A 9001-nucleotide genomic window follows, 5' to 3' on the forward strand; every position below is an offset into this window, starting at 1 on the left:
GGCGGATTCGACCACCTGCTAAAATCTGGCGTTGTCCACTCCAAGGAGGAGTCCTGCTACACCTTGAACTCTGTACTCAGCCTTTTAAGCCCTGCTAGACCTGCGATCTCTCAATGTGGTGTGGTTTGTGAATTAGTTTTGAGAGCGGCATCAGTATTCCGCGCAGGGGAAATATGAACGGCGGGCTAATGGTCAAACCGCTATTTTAATTTAAAGCGGGAGGGGGACGTGGGAGAAGGGGAGATCTATTATCCCCTGCAATAAATATTCGGCACTTGGCGACGTGTGCTGGGTTAATTGTTTGCTGGGCTAGAATCAAATGCGTTTGGCTCAGAAGAAACAGTTCCTTGAATCTTGTATTTCTCGTCGCCTTTGGAAGCTAGGTGGCACCATGGTCATGTGGATTGGTGTGTTTTAGGAAGAAGGAGCATCTACATTGCTTTTTGAAAATGGATAACATCAAGCGTGCAAAATCTGTAGTCCTCCAGGTGTCTCTGACTCCAACTCCCAGCAACCAGGTATTGGGACTCAGCCTGTGATTGATGTACCTGAGCCTGTGCTTGAACCTGCGAATGTGTTTTATCTCCTGATTTAGCGAAAAAATAGACCCCTGTCTGATTCCACAGCAAGCTGGCTTCAGGAAAGGCAAAAGCTGCACATTGCAAGTGCTGAACCTGACTCAGCACATAGAAGATGGCTTTGAAAGGCAGCAGATCACAGGAGCTGTCTTCATAGACCTGTCAGCGGCTTATGATACTGTGAACCACCGCCTCCTCCTGAGAAAAATGTATAATATCACAAAGGACTACCAGCTCACCCAGGGGCGGTTCATCCATTATGTGAAGTAAGCGGTCGCAGAACACCTTTTTTTTTGCCAGGGGCGCAGAGGCGCCTCTGTAAATGCCCCTCGACCACCACTTGAGGAGCGCCCCCTCAGCTCACAACAGCCCTAGCAGTCCGGGGGGAGCCTCGGCTTTCTTGCCTCGCTGCCGGGCAATCCTCTTCCCAAAGGGACCCTTGAGCCTCGCCTAGCCCCTCTCGTTCCTGCTCCACCCGGCCACCGGGTGCGCGAGCAGAGCCGGCGCTCAATCGTTCTCCACGTTCGATCCCTTCCCCATGACCGGCTCCCTTTCCCGATCCCCCAGCGCTCCATCCGTCTCCTCTCCTCTCCCCAATCCGCGGGTGGGCCAAGGGGCGGAGCCGCCGCGCCTGGCCCGCTTTGGGTCCAGAGGTGTGTCTGAAGACCCCAGCATGTGTACCAAAAGATGCCTCTTCTCCTGACTTTCTCTTCAGCCATTGGGACCAAGAGAAAGAGAGAGAGAGAGAGCGCCCCTCCGGCTGGAGGTATCTCCCACCACCGCTCCCTCCTTTGTTTTTGCGCCTACCTTCAGGAAAGGTGGGCATCTCCACCTAGAATCATAGAATCAAAGAGTTGGAAGAGACCTCACGGGCCATCTAGTCCAACCCCCTGCCAAGAAGCAGGAATATTGCATTCAAATCACCCCTGACAGATGGTCTCTCTCTCTCTCTCTTGGTCCCAATGGCTGAGGAGAAAGTCAGGAGAAGAGGTGACTTTTGGTGCACGCGCCGGGTTCTTCAGGCACACCTCCGGACCCAAAGCGGGCCAGGCAAGGGAGCAAGTGCGGCAAGTGTAGTTACTGGGATGTATAGTTCACCTACAATCAAAGAGCATTCTGAACTCCACCAATGATGGAATTGAACCAAATATGGCACACAGAACTCCCACGACGAACAGAAAATATATATCAATGATTGGTTGGGGGGCGGGACGCCAAAATACTGTTTGCTTACTATTGAAAACTACCTAGGGTCTCCTCTGACCTCACCCGCCTCATAAGAAACCTGCTACAAAACAGGAGCTTTTTTGTTGAGTTCCAGGGCCAGAGAAGCAGATGGCAGAAACAGAAGAATGGCCTGCCTCAGGGGAGCGTGCTTTCTCCATCCATGTTCAACATTTACACAACATTTACACGATATGCTTTGCCAACCTTAAGAAATGGGGCTACAAAGTGGAATCCACGACATGCGAGTGTGGAGGAGAGGAAACCACTGACCACCTGCTGCAATGCAACCTGAGCCCTGCCACATGATGCACAAGGGAGGACCTCCTTGCAGCAACACCAGAGGCACTCCAAGTGGCCAGATATTGGTCAAAGGACATTTAATCAACTACCAAGCTTGCAAACTTTGTGGGTTTTTTAATCTGTTTGTTTCTTTTGTTCTGTTAGAAATGTAATACAATGGTCTGGTTGCACCTGACACAATAAATAAATAGTCTCCTGATGTTTCTGTGTCTGATCTGGGTAATGAGGAAGGAAATCAGTCCCGTGTTGATTCTGATGTAGGGGGATGCTGGGCCGGACTCTGAGGTGCAAGACGGAGACACTTTGGTTAAAGAGTTTCATGCAGACACTGACAGAGAGGCTTCAGTGCAAAGGGCAGATTCTCATGAGAATGCTTCTGTCAGGTCTTGGGAGAAAGGTTTACTGTGTCTGTGAGCCCTCCAGATTCTAGTTTGGAAAGCAGTCTAACTCCTGCTAAAGTTAATGATGAGTCAGATAAGCCAAGTTGTCGGCTGGAGATTGGCCATAATCAACAAGAGGCCCAATGTTTACGTAGATCCGAAAGAATTCATCAACTAAAGTCAAAGATTGGTGGAAAACGAAACCGGTTTTTGGGATTTAAGGTTTGCCTGTAGAAAATCCTTGTCAGATCAGGTATCGTTTGGAAACCAAGAATAGACTTATGGAATCCCTGTTCAAGTGGATTTTCATGGATTTTTCTACCTTTTCAAGGTGACTAGCAGCGTCTGCTTTGTTCTTGCTCCTTGTTTGATTCCTGTCTGAATATCAATGCCTTAGCTTATATGTTCATGTTTTCTGGATATGGTTTTGGATTGCTACGTTTAGACACTGTTTTATCTGGCTGCCTTTGAATGCTTTTGTTGGGGTTCAGCCTGAGTTTGAACTTGAACCTGATTCTCTGTTTGTTCCTCCTGATGCTAATGAAAGTATATTTACTGATGCTAGTGGAAATGTACCTTTTGGTGCCAATGCTCCTGAAATTAGTGAGGAAGAAACTGCTGTAGGTTTGGAAAATGCCAATGTTCCTGAAATTAGTGAGGAAGGAACTTCTGTAGATTTGGAAAATGAAAGTACCAGTGTTCATGAGAATGTTTCAGAGGGAGACCTTGAACTTTCCCTCCCTTCTGCACCTGTTAACTGTAATGACAACAGAAGGGGCCAAATTTGGGAAGACAGAAGTAAAACACTCAGTTTGCGTCGATCCTCCCGAATTCAAGAATTAAAAACATTGGCTTCAAAACAGAAGGGCGGTTCATGGAACCGATTCTTGAGTTTAAATTGCAATACGCCGGGCTGATTGTCTCAGTTCAGGCATCGTTTCAGAATTGATGAAGACCTTGGCAGTTCTCCCGGTTCCCTGGCCATAGTTTGGGAAGATTTCTAGGATATCAAGTACGGTTAGTGGATTTCTAACAGGTTCCAGTATTTCCCAGTGAGGCTTTTGGTTTTGCTTTGTCCATTTAAATTCATGTTTGCTGATTTTGCTGTGGCTTTTGACTTGCATTTTTCCTTTATTTTGTAACCATTTTTCTTCAATACAAAAGGATTGTTTTTCACAGCCAAGTGTGGTGGATAGTTATCTTGGGGCCTCGTTCCCTGCTCTGGATTGCAACAGCTTTGTTGCTTTTTCAAACCTTATCTATTTTTACAAGCATTTATTTCGACTGGTTTTTTTTTTTTTTTGCTAAGCTTTAATAAAAAGGATTGTTCCTTCACTCAACGTGTTGTGTGTTTATAGTCAGAGGGGCTATTTCCTGTTCTGGAGTGCTTCCCAGATCACTCTCGGTGTCTCTGCCACAGTTTTAAGGTTGGCTTTAAGCCCATCTTTCAATCTCTTTTCTTGTCCATCAACATTCAATTAGTATTAAAAACCTGAAGGAGCACAACCTTTTCCCTCCAAACCTGAAGAAAGGGGTGGATCTAAAGGCTCTAACGATGATTGATAGGTTGTTGGCCCTATGATTGCAACCTGAGGGAAGCTACCTTATTGCAAAATGCATGGCTAAATAAACTCATGCAAACTAGCAGTGCAAGCAAAAGAAATTCAAATCTCCTGGCACTGTATTGAACCCTGTGGGACTGCACAAATTATTGGTTGTGGGGCCGAACAGATGTCACCCAGTAACACCTTCTGAGACTGTCTCTCGAGAAAGGACCGGAGCCCATTCCTGCGAGGTGTCCCAGAAGGATACCGTGGTCAATGGTATTGAAGGCCGCTGAGAGGTCCAGCAGAACCAACAGGGACACACTCCCCCTGTCCAGTTCCCAGTGCAGGTCATCTACCAAGGTAACCAAGGCTGTCTCAGTCCCATGTCCGGGCCTAAAGCCAGACTGTGGCAGATCTAGATAATCAGTGTCTACCAGGAACGCCTGGATTTATTTCTCTTTCCCAAACTTGGGCCAAAGACCTGTCAATCCGGGTCCTGCCTTGCTGCAGGTAAGCTCACCTTGGTGCAGGTGGAGGGTCTCTCTGGATGAAAGAGGACATCAACCTGTCCTCCGCCTCCGAAGCTCCATCAACACAAGGTGCAAATCAGCATTCACCATCCGACTTAGGCTCTTCGGGGGGTAATAATGCCAAATGCGCCTCTCAATGGAAACGTTGCCTTGTGTTTGGATTGTCAGCAGACATCATTGAATCCCTCTTTGTCCTCGTGGGTTGTTTGAAAGGATGTATTCATCTCCAACAATGTTTATTTATGGCAGGCAAGGAAATCTACTTAAATCGCGCCATTTCCATAACTGAATATTTATGGACGCTGCTACTGGATGCCTCTCCTTGATTACACCGAGAAACCCTTCGCTCACTTTATATAAATGTTTACTTGTTGGAGACTCAAATTGTCTTTAAACAAACTTGAAATTCAATTGATGTAATAAAATTCCCGGGGCCAAAAGACACTGGAGGGGAAAAAAAGGGGTGGATTTGCATGCCGAGATATCTTTGCTGCTCTTTTTGGGATGTTTCCTTTGCTCCGATGGACAAATGCAACCTCTGCTTCTGGAGTCATGCGCAATATTGAGCACTGACCCTTCATCAAGATTGTGTCGTTTGCACAGCTATTCTCACAGTAGTTGCACTACATATCTCTTGTGCCGAATGTCAACGTTTTTTGTGGCTCAGTCTGAGCCTGAGACTGAACTGTCTGGGCCTTATGCTGGGCCTTCTGGGCCTTCTGAGCCTGACTTTCTGCAGGATGATGAGGAGGCTGATGGGTTACAGATTTCTGTACATGTTCCAGACGGGGCTGATAGTGTGGCTTCTGAGAAAGAAACAGCAAGTCTGTTCCTTGGAGAAAGGAATGTGCCTTTAGATAAAGATAGTGAAACTCCACAACTGCAGGTGGAGACTCCTTTTGGTTCCCAGGGTGATCAGGCCCAGCTGGGCCGAGATAATGAGTTGACCAGCCTTGAAGATAATAGTGAATTAATGAGTAGACAGGATCATTTACAATTAAGAGTTCGCAGAAGCACACGCCTTGCCAGCAAGCGTGAAGCCAAAGGTCAACGCAATGCTTTCATGTCAAGGAAACTTATTTAATGATGAAGCCGACTGTTGTGGCTGAGATGTTCTGTGATGATGAGGATGATGGGATTCGGATTCCTGGCTCTTTTTCTGTGCCTCAGATCTCTGGGCCTCAGATCCCTGGGCCTGCGGCTCCCACAGACAGCACAGACAGTGCAGAGTCAACATCAACACAGCGGTTCCTAAGAGAAAGGAATTTTAACGAAGGAGATAGTGAACAGGTGGGGAGGCATTCGCCTCCTTCCCACGCTGATACTGAAAATACTGAAAGCCTTGACAGTGACCTGACCCAGCAGGCTCGTTTTGATCTCTGGGTCAGGCGGAGTTTTCGCCTGGCCAGTAGACAAGAGGCCAGCTCGGTGAAAGGTCATCGCAATGATTTCATGCAATGTTTTCTTGTTAGAAAGGTATTTAGGCTTCTTGCAAACCAAGGGAAAGTGTCAGTTCAACGTAGCTTATTAGCCTGAAAGCTTCATGGAATATTCTTAGCCTGGAAAGCAGTACGCTTGGGATTTCTTGCATTGTGATTCATGGGGCAATTGTTTCATTGCTTGTACTCTGGTTTGAACTTTGCCAATAGGATTGTGTCTCCTGCTTTTACCTGAAGATCTTTGGAACTATATTCTGCATTTAATCTTTGGAACTTTGCAATGCTTATTCTTTATTTTGACTTGGATTTCTTCCTCAATAAACTATAAAATTACAGCTCTTGTGTGGTGGTGTTTGGGAGCAAGGTGAGTTGCAACACCGACAGGCATTTCCTGTCAGTCCAATGTTGTTCTTTCCTGGCTAACTTCTGTGGAATTACCTTAGCTCTTGCAGAACGCTTCTGGCTTCTTTGAGACTTGGATTTTGATCCTGATGTTACCTGTCTACCACGGACTCTTGTTTGACCATTGCTAAGGGATTATGCTTCATGTTACTTGCCTTTGGATCTTGGAAACTTTGCCTTTTCATTTAAGACTCTGTTTTTCCTATTGATCTGTTGCATCTTTATTTCTCTGTTTTGATTTTGCTTTTTCTCAATAAACTACAAAACCTACAGCCTCGGTGTGTGGTGGTGTCTTGAGCAAGGTGAAAACTACCCTGAGTTGCGACAACATTGTCCAACCAAATGCACCACCAAGTCAGACTTCCCAAGGTACGGGTGCAGCTGGCGCACAAGCTTTAACTGTGCAAAAGCTCCCCTGGCCACTGCTGAGACCTGAGGTTTCAGGCTCAGCGATGAGTCCAGGATCACTCCCAAGCTGCGAACTTGCGAAATAACACTTTCAAACCATCAACGAAAGGATTCAGAAGTCTTGGAAGTTTCGGAAAGTTTTGAACATTTTTTTCCGGTGAAAATTGGAATTGACTTTAGAATTGAACTACATCCAAAATGAGTTTTCAACTTTTTTTTTTTTTGGATCAAACAAGCCTATTGGCCACCTTGATTGGCATTTAATGGCCTAGAAGTTTTAAGGTATGGTTTCTTATTGCCTAGAGGAATCCTTTGTTGGGAGATGATTAGCTGGCCCTAATCCATGTTAGAGTAACAAGTAGATATGCGCACACGGAAATGGAACACAGAAATGCTGGACTATTCTCACAACCACCATGTCAGACTGCACAGGGAAGCCATTGAAAGCCACAAGCATGTTGACAATTTCAATAAAAAGGAGGAAACCATGGAAATGAACAAAATCTGGCCTCTCAACAAAGTCCCCCAAGCAGTAAGAAGCCAGACCTAGGCCATTAAATGCTAATCAAGGTGGCCAATTGAAACCCTCACACTTGCCTCAAGCAGACAAAAGTTCTTTCTCCCACCCAGGACATCCCACAGATGTTGTTGTTCATTCGTTCAGTCGTCTCCGACTCTTCGTGACCTCATGGACCAGCCCACGCCAGAGCTCCCTGTCGGCCGTTACCACCCCCAGCTTCCTCAAGTTCAGTCCAGTCACTTCAAGGATGCCATCCATCCATCTTGCCCTTGGTCGGCCCCTCTTCCTTTTGCCTTCCACTTTCCCCAGCATAATTGTCTTCTCTAGATCCCACAGATATATAAACCCAATTTTCCTAGTTCCAACAGACCCCACAACCTCTGAGGATGCTTGCCATAGATGCAGGCGAAACGTCAGGAGAGCCTGCTTCTGGAACATGTCCAGACAGCCCAGAAAACTCACAACAACCCAGTGAGTCTGGCCATAAAAGCTTCCTGGAATGCAAAAACTTTGTTTTTGTGGGATACCCTGCAGCACGTTTTGCTCTAGCGTTGCAATGAATATCTCATCATCAGAGTCTCCACCAATTCAACCTAGTTTGTGGCAGCCAAAAAAACAAAGTTCCTGGAGTAGAACAACTGTTTCCAGTACCGCACAATTAAACAGGAAACAACACTTTTTAAGTAGGAACAGAAAATTGTTCGTATTTTGTTAGATAGTGTTAGTATTTTTGGTGCACTTCCCAGCTTTTTGGGTGGTGCACTAAATCCCAGAGAGGAATCACCATTAACATGTAAGTCCCCAGTTGCCGCGGATGATATCTTATTTTCAGCTTGGATCAGCCTCGCCTGGTGATGTTTTCCTGTTTCTTTGCACCTTCCATTTCAAAGCAACAGGCAACATTTCCCCCTTGCTGGGCCGTTCCTATAGACATCTTCATTTAGCTTTCCCTCCCTTTTCGTTTTAGACTTTCCTGTGGCTCAGAACGACTTGTCAGGTTGAAGTCAGCCTCCTGCGCAAAAGCAAGTGGGAAGACGCAGCCTTGCTCTGAGCTGTCATTCAGCGATGGCTTTTATCCCGACGACGTCTGTGCACTTCACCACAATCCATTCGTTTGGCCTGATCCCACGAACATCAAACACATGTCAGAAATCCTTCCATCCCGCCCCGAACATCAGTTATCCTCCTGGTTCAGGGTAGAGATTGCTGTGTGCAGGGATAATCCTTTTTTGCTTGCAAGAGAAGGGAAAACGGGATCCAGTGGAGGTGAGACTCCTCCAATGAGGATGATGATGACGAATTTCCTCACTTTCCTCTCCCCCCGCTTCTGTCTCAAGCCTGAGAAGCCATTTTAAACTGAAAGGGTCTTTGAGAGAAATTTGCAAATACTAAGTAAGGGGCTTTGAATTAAATTAACAGCAAAAGAGAGATATACCCTTTCTCTGTAGAGCACCACAGAAGAAACAAGATGTGACATTTAGAAGGTGATAATAGGCCACAGTAGAGGAGGATACAAGAGGGACTGGGAACCACTAGTGAATATGTATAACATCTAAGCTATATATGTAACTAAATGTATCGACAATCGATAATCAAGAATTGTAAGCGAGGAAGACAAGATCGGTGGTTGTAGTCCTACTTTTGTAAGTAACCAAGGTATTTATAAGTGT

The sequence above is a fragment of the Anolis sagrei genome, chromosome 1 (assembly GCF_037176765.1).
Source record: "Anolis sagrei isolate rAnoSag1 chromosome 1, rAnoSag1.mat, whole genome shotgun sequence".
NCBI classification, from domain to species: Eukaryota; Metazoa; Chordata; class Lepidosauria; order Squamata; family Dactyloidae; genus Anolis; species Anolis sagrei.